Source organism: Haliotis rufescens, unplaced genomic scaffold, assembly GCF_023055435.1.
Source record: "Haliotis rufescens isolate VD_foot unplaced genomic scaffold, xgHalRufe1.0.p SCAF_8, whole genome shotgun sequence".
In the NCBI taxonomy this organism is placed as follows: Eukaryota; Metazoa; Mollusca; class Gastropoda; order Lepetellida; family Haliotidae; genus Haliotis; species Haliotis rufescens.
Window position 1 is genome coordinate 2,374,800 of NW_025964372.1, and position 8,861 is coordinate 2,383,660.

Consider the following 8,861-nt stretch of genomic DNA (forward strand, 5'->3'; position numbering starts at 1 on the left):
CCGTCCCCACCCCCTCCACCCCACATACCCCTTGATCCGACCCGGGGTAGAAAAGGCCTTCAGCAATCCATGCTTGCCGTAAAAGGCGACTATGTTTGTCGTGAGAGCGACTAACGGGATCGGGTGGTCAGGCTCGCTGACTTGGTTGATGCATGTAATCGTATCTCATCGATCGATGCTCATGATGTCAATCACTGGATTATCTGGTCCAGACTCGAATATTTACAGACCGCCGTCTTAGAGCTGGAATATTGCTGAGTGCGGCGTTAAACAACAAACAAACAAACCTATTGATCCCAACCTCTTATACTCTACAACGTTCATTTAAAACAAGAACACCGTGGTAACAGTGAAACGACGTCAACACCTCATTAACAGTGTCCATGAACATCTTAAGATAAGGATTTAACTAGTCCTGAACAATGTATATATATTCAATTCCATAAAATACATATGTTCAAAATAGTAAAATTAGCTCCTCGAAATTAGCATCAGAAAACAAAATAAGGGAGATATATATTGTGCAATAAAAGATTGCATTGACTGTATGTAATTCTAGCGTTTAACGGGAACTTCACAAAAGAAGCCCAGGTGTTCTTTGCAGTTGGAGTCATCCCATCTGTACTGACCATCTGTCCATCGATAACACAAGCAGCAGTTGGCAAGCCATATATCCTTTCCACTTTTCTGCCAATAGAACTTGACTATGGGCGTACCGTCGAACCAGATCCAGTTGATTTTCCCTTTGCCTCCGATCCATAATGGAAGATCTGGAAGAGATTTTTGTTTGTTTTACGCCGCACTCAGCAATATTCCAGCTATATGACGGCGGTCTGTAAATAATCGAGGCTGGACCAGACAATCCAGTAATTGGCATCATGAGCATCGATCCACGCAAATGGGATACGATGACATGTATCAACCAAGTCAGTGAGCTTGAATATCCAATCCCGTTCGTCGCCTCTTACGACAAGCAAACTCGCCTGTAAGTTACATGGGGGTTTCTGAAGTGATGTTGTTCCTAGACCTGCATGGTGATGACAAACCTAGCAATATAATGTGCGGCGCCTTGGACGACTAGGCCCACCGTGACTCCAGAAGTAAAGAAAGGTTAAACAAAGCCCTACTTTGACATCTAAAGGCTTGGAGCCTAAAAGGGGCATGTGCCCAAAATGCGTCACAATGGAATTTCCACCTTGCAACTGTCAGTACAACATCTTGAGTTATCGTCCCGCCATTCTCACCGTTATATTCCTAAAACACTGCTTGAAGTTGCTTAAAATAGTACACAGTTATTTGCAAAGTTCAGTTGAAAGCATTCAGTTTGAATGGAAAATATTAGAGTTTTGGATATCCAGATTTTTCTTTCAAAATAGCCCGAAGCATCTCCACCACCCAGCCTCCCATCAAACATTTAGCCCTGATTCAACCCACTCTCCATGAGTGTGACGTAGACTCACGAGCTGATTCTCCGTACGTGACCATGAACTTGTGTTTTTCCTCCGTGTCAACCTTCATCAGCGTTCCTCCATCCGCCCTGCATACTTTGCAAGCCATGTGCCACGTATTGCGGGAAGCTGTCCTGTCGAGGTAGCAAAAGTTCCCCAAGGAGTGGTAGACAAATTCTTTCACACCGCACACTTCTGCGGCATTACCTAAAGGAAGGTAATTCGTATTATTCGAAAATGCATTTTTTAAAATTACAAATGCCGGATGCAATTCCCTATTTGTAGTTGTTCCATTTGTTCTCGCTTTGTTTTTCAGTTGAACAATTGACTTGTCTTTGCATGTATTTATAGTGATCCTTAAACACATGCTCATGACATATTCGGACAATAATCGTATAATGGACTCTGCTTCTCAAGCAGACTTTTCTTATGAAAATGAGCAGAGTTTTGTCGCTTTTATTTAACTACTACTTTATCGAGATGCCACGTTATGTTTGAATTTTCTATTTGATGTACACAATTTGTAACTACAAATTCCTTTTGTTGTGAATGAATATCATTGACCAAAAACAGACCCAATGGTCAAATGCGGCGCTGTTCGTCTGTTTCACCAATGAACTAACACTTGCTAAAATAGCCATCTTTCGAGGCAAGGGATGATCTGACAGTAAAAGTCCAGTTTCCACCCTTGCCGAACTAGGCTGGAATTATGGAGTCTATGCATAATCCAATCAAAATCTTGTAATGAAATCAACATCCGGTTCGTAAATTATCGTTCAAATTTCGGTCGATTGCAGGATTTGGGAAACATGTGCATCGTCAGCTTAGCGTCAACAGATATTTTCCAAATCTTTTCATGTTTTTAATTGAGGTGCTCACGTGATTTTATGTACTTCCCGAAGTAAGACCCGTTTTATTTTAATATTGACCTTGATTATCGATCAGATCGTCTTCACTGGGCGTCACCATTTTGTTTGAAGCAAATGTAAGTGATATGAGAGATGGCCTCTGATTGGTCAGTAGGAGAGACATAGAAGGGACATTACTCTTAATAGCCACTGGTGGCGCTACCCTGGAACCCAGAAATTCCAGCCAAGTTCGGCAAAAGTGGAAACTGGACTTTTACCAATCTCATTAAAATCAGATCTTTATTCTCGCTATTGCTAAACAAAGATCCCATTACGGGTCACGTCAGAACGACCTTTCATCCGACCAATCAAAGCGTCGCTTACCAGGTCATTAAAGTGAAAGTCGGAATGTGTTTTCTAATCATGCAACCTCGAAAACGTTAACACGGGGTGTACCGAACGACAGTTACGGCCCGTACGACTGATTAACGTCTATCTCTCGCTTCCGTGGGATAAACATTTGAACGGAGGAGGCGTTACACCGTACGTGGAAAGCACTGCCATACAATTTCAACCATATACTAGTATTAGACATTCCGGAATGTTGGTTTATTCAGTTTCTAAAATTTTAATCGAGAACTATGTTAACATATTTTTTCAAGCGTGGTCAAAATGGAAGTCGCAAGGTTGAAACGAGCGCCGTAACGCTCGAAAAAGCTGCTTTCTTATTGGCTTATGTCGACTTCGAGTTTGCGAAAGGTCGTTCTGACGTGACCTATAATGGGATGTCTTCAGATCTTTGTTTAGCGGTAGCGAGAACTTAGGTCTGATTTGAATGAGATTGGACTTTTACAGTCAGTAAACTCCCTTGCATCGGGAAGATGTAACGTGTCATACTTAGCCTATTTGTTCAGTGAGCACTCAATTATGTGAGGTAACAGTTAAACAAGTCACAATAACTGGTTTAGTAAATAAATCAAGTGTGTTTGTGTAAGCCTCCGGCCCATAACAATACTCAAACAAAACATATATTAATCATTCAAAGTGCGCCTGGAAAGCAGAAAACAGCAGGTAACAGCAGTTATTCTTTTACGCACGGTTCATACAATCCACATACTTTATGTATTTTACAGTCTCTTCATACATTTACCAGTGACTTTCTATGGATCAATGTTGTTACTGGATAAGGGGGTGAGTGAGTATGGTTTTACGCCGCTTTTAGCAATATTCCAGCAATATCACGGCGGGGGACACCAAAAAAGGGCTTCATTGTACCCATGAATCGAATCCGGGTCTTCGGCGTGACGAGCGAACGCTTTAACCACAAGGCTACGCGACTGCCCCTGGCGAGACAAGGCTAAGTTATACATTAAATCATTATTTTTAGAAGACAGCAACAGGATAAGGTTATATAGATTAGAATATGTCCAATACTTTAACGGATTTTGTTTGTTAGTTTGTTATTTAACGCCGAACTCTGCATTATTCCAGCTATATGACGGCGGTCTGTAAATAATCGCGTTTGGACCAGACAATCCAGTGATTGATATCATGAGCATCTATCTACACATTTTGGATACGATGACATGCATCAACCAAGACAGCAAACCAGAGCACCCGAGCCCGTTAATCGCCTCTTACGACGTTTTGTGTTCTAGTAATCTGGTTATTTTCAACAAACACTTCACATTACTTTTTATTGTAGCAATACTCAATGGAATCCGAACGCATTCACCTAAGACAACACAAGCAAGCAATACTGGTGTACTTTATCAAGATAATCAGACTTCTTAAAACCCCATATTTAACAACCATCGGATAAAACTGGAAATATTTTTGTATAAAATATTTTTTTAAATATGTTCACCTTTTTACTATCTATATTCATAAAAATTGTTCAGTTACTGTATGAGGCTCTTATTAGCCTTTATTGATTAATGAAGCACACATTGCTGGTAAATATCTGCCTGATATAGCAATTTCAAGTTTGGTAGTACTTTCTGATTTTGCTAATATGCCACCTGTACAGGTAAACCTGATTCTGCGTAAAACGATGACAGGGTATCTAGCTTTACAAAAGCCATTTAAATCTGTCTACGGAAGCAATATAAGAGTTTACAAAAGCCATTTAAATCTGTCTACGGAAGCAATATAAGAAGTTTACAAAAGCCATTTAAATCTGTCTACGGAAGCAATATAAGAGTTTACAAAAGCCATTTAAATCTATCTACGGAAGCAATATTAGAGTTTACAAAAGCCATTTAAATCTGTCTACGGAAGCAATATAAGAGTTTACAAAAGCCATTTAAATCCATCTACGGAAGCAATATTAGAGTTTACAAAAGCCATTTAAAGCTGTCTACGGAAGCAATATAAGAGTTTACAAAAGCCATTTAAATCTATCTACGGAAGCAATATAAGAGTTTACAAAAGCCATTTAAATCTGTCTACGGAAGCAATATTAGAGTTTACAAAAGTTAAACTTTAAGGATCTATACTAAGATGAACTTACAAGATAATAGGTTGAAATTTCAAGTTAATATCTTGAAATTTCAACTTATGTATCTTGAAATTTCAACACAGTATCTTGAAATTTCATGATACACTCTTCAAAAAACGAAACGCATAGTTAAAAAATAAGGATATTTATAAAGCGGGTGTTAAAGTATCTACACAGAATATGCGTGAACACAGTAAAATGAAATTAGACACAGTGATCGACAAAAGCATTGTCGTCATTGTCAGCATTAATTCAGTTCAGTCATTGCACATGTGTAGCCACAAGGGGACGTCATGGTCAGTACCTGGTCACACCACCTCTTGCAGCCGTCACTGCTCGACACCTCCTTGGCACAGATTGCACAAGTCGTCGGATTTTTTCGTGGGTAATTCTTCGCCATTCCTCCTGTAAGGCGTTGGCGAGTTGTGCCAGTGTGTGGGGACGCTGTTGACGTTGACGGACGCGTCGATCCAGTTCGTCCCACAAATGTTCAATCGGGTTGAGATCAGGCGATTTGGACGTCCATGGACGGACATTGATGTTCTCATTAACAAGAAAATTAACTGTTGCACGTGCTGTGTGGGGCTGAGCGTTGTCATGTTGGAACAGCTCCCTCTGGCGGTCCAAAGTTGGGAGGAGGTGAGGACACAGAATTTGGTCTTTGTATCGGTTTGCTGTAAGATTGCCCTGGACAACCACCAACTGTGATCTACCAGTGTAGGATATGGCTCCCCACAATATAACACTCCCTCCACCAAATCGGTCAACCTGTCGAACGCAGTTCGGCGCAAAACGTTCATGTCGACGTCGGTATACACGTTGTCTTCCATCCCGTCGTTGAAGAAGAAAACGTGACTCTTCGCTGAACCAAACGCGTCGCCAGTTCCTGAGATCCCATGCCTGTACTCTGTTGCACCACCGGACACGTCGTTGACGGTGTAGACGTCGCAAGACAGGTCCAACTTTTGGACGTCTCGCTCAAATTCCCACTTCCCTCAGACGATTTCTGATGGTTTGGTCGGAAATTCTTCGCATACCAGGCACTTGTCCTGCAGTGTCCGTTGCGGTAGCAAATCGATTCCGAAGGTGATACAACCGGATGTACCGATCCTGAGCAGGGGTGGTCACTCTTGGTCTTCCACTTCTGGGATGATCTTGAGTCAAATTGGTGCGGGTATACTCGAGATATGGTGCTTTGGTGAATGTTGAAGTGTCTTGCAACGGCAGACTGGGACTCCCCTGCTTCCAAACGTCCAATGGCGATATTTCGGTCAGCTGCAGTTAATCTTGGCATTTTTCGATCTCCGTTCACGTCAGAAAATTCGTAATGAACTGATGAATTGTGTACAGTCTTTTAAAATCAGTGTCTCTACTCTTGTTTCCAACATTTTGCACGTGCATTGTGATGAAAACTTTTTTCTGAAAGCAATTTCCGTGCATCCTTTGCATTTTTGCTGATAAACGTTTACAAAAAAACATTTTGAGATGTGTTTGCGCGCAATGCACATGACATGATTAACGGAAATCAAACATAAGAATTGTCCTTATGGCGATTGGTGGGGAAAAAAATCTAATTGGAATTCTCAAAACACCTATGCGTTTCTTTTTTTGAAGAGTGTACTAAGTTGAAATTTCAAGTAATAATCTTAAATTTTCAAGTCAGTATCTTGAAATTTCAACTTAGTAACTTGGAATTTCAAGAAGAAAATTAAAAAACCCAAAACGAATGGCCCTTAAAGGTTTCCATATCTTTCCCTTAATATTTTGAGATAATAAAATTCAAATTAGAACTATTGTAGAATACTGGTCCCCAAAATCAGGAATAACATCAGATACCTCAGCCCACACAATGAGGAATGTGTAAAAAAAATAACCTTACTGATGGCAGTCACTTTTCCGTAGTATTTCATGCCGCGCCGATAAGACAGCTGATGTATGTCTGTTACAGCTTCATCTGCCAGGAAGCACTGTCCCCCCTCGTCTTCGTAGAACAGAGACCTGCAAGGGGGACGATCTACACACAGCTTGACACAGGCAATCTCAGATACCATGCTCATCTCAGGAAGAACACCCAGTAAGATGTGATCTGAAAACAGAGCTTCCAAGGCAAACACCCCAACGACACAGCCAACACACATTGCTGCAACTGTACACTGATCAGGGTTGAATGATTCCTGACGGGGCTTATATCAATAATTGAACAGATACTTAGGAGTTGTATTCTACGAAAACCTATTGTGGTCAAAATTGCAATATGTAAAAAAACAAGAAAAGAAATTCGATATAACGGAAAATAGATTCGTTAGTACGGAAATAATTTTGTTCTAACCTGAAAAAAGATTCGTTATTATGAATAAAGAATCTTTATTACGAAAATAAATTCTTTATAACGGAAAAAAGATTCGTTATTACGGAAATAATTTCGTAATAACGAACTTCGTTTCGTAATAACGAATCTTTTTCCGTATTCCGCAATAACGAAATTATTTCCGTAATAAAGAAATTATTTCCGTAATAACGAATCTTTTATCGTTATATAACGAATTTATTTTCGTAATAACGAATCTTTTTCCGTTATAACCAATTTATTTTTGTAATAACAAATCTTTTTTCGTAATAATAAATTTATTTTTGTTATTATAAATCTTTTTTCCGTCATAACGAATTTCTTTTGGTGTCTTGTGCATATTTCAATTTTGACCCCAATAGGCTTTCGTAGTAATCTCATGAGTTGCAAGTGGCAGTTGCGGACTTTGCGACGTTGTACAAGCTGATTGGGCCAAGGTTGAGGCGTGTTCACGAACGTTCAAAATGCCGTTCATCCGCTGGTGACGTTTTTTCGGTGAAATGTAAATTTTGTTTTTGACTTTTTATAAAAAAAATTATTTTGACCGCCATCGGACTTGATGGTTTACTTGAAGTGAAAACACGTCAGTTGTGACGTGACGACCAAGTGGTGTCATGATCTCGTACGGGGAAAATTTCAAGACGAAAGCTGACCAATGAGATAACTAGATGAATTAACTAATTATGATAAACCGTTATTAACGTTAAAACTACGAAAATCTAATGGTACCACTGTGGTAGCGTATATTATCATTTTTTAAAGGAAGAGATTCTCGATATTTCAATTATTTGTTTGTTTTCTCGAAATTTTACTTATTTCAATTATTTTCTCATTACTTCGAGATTTTTCTCGTAATTTCGATTACTATCTCGTTATTTCAAGTTATTTCAAAACCCGATTTAAAAAAAAAAAATCTCGTTATTTCACTAATTTTCTCGAAATTTCGAATTTTTGTAACAAACTTGAAATAACGAGAAAATAATCGAAATTACGAGAAAATTATCGAAATAACAAGAAAAAACTCGAAGCAACGAGAAAATAATTGAAATAACGAGTAAATAAATGAAGTAAGGAGCAAATATTCGAAGCAACGATAAAAAATAAAAAATGTCGAGTTTAAGTTAAGGCTACCAAAGTGACACAATTAGCGTTCGTATTCAATAGAACAGAGCCAAGAGAGTTGTATTTTGTAATTGTTAATCCCATATTTAAAGGCGCTTTTTGTTCAGTTTTTGTAAGATTATTCAATATTATACACACTATTATTATCTACATTTAAGAATAATTATGGTACACAGCTTACTCATAGTTAAAGGTCTGTAACTGGACATTGATTACATGTTCATTTTTTCAGATGCAGTATAACAGACGTTAATATTGTGATCAATTTGTTGTGAAAATGTTCGATATTTCTTGTTGGCCTATGCTCTTAATAGTTGTCCACTTATGAACACTGTTGAAGAAGATTTCGGTGATTGTTAAGGACCAACGACGTTTTGATCCATATTTCAGTCACCACTGCAAGCTTAAAACCTGGTTCACTGTTTTAAGCGTTCATGCTACATTTTAGCAAATACTAGAGTACCCCCCAGAGAATATGCTGGGATATACACAGCTTTTAATATTTATAAATATACATTCCTTCTAAATTCCTTCAGCAATGCACCTACACACAGCTTATGAAGTTGTGCTGATGGCACAAAAGGGATATCAATGTT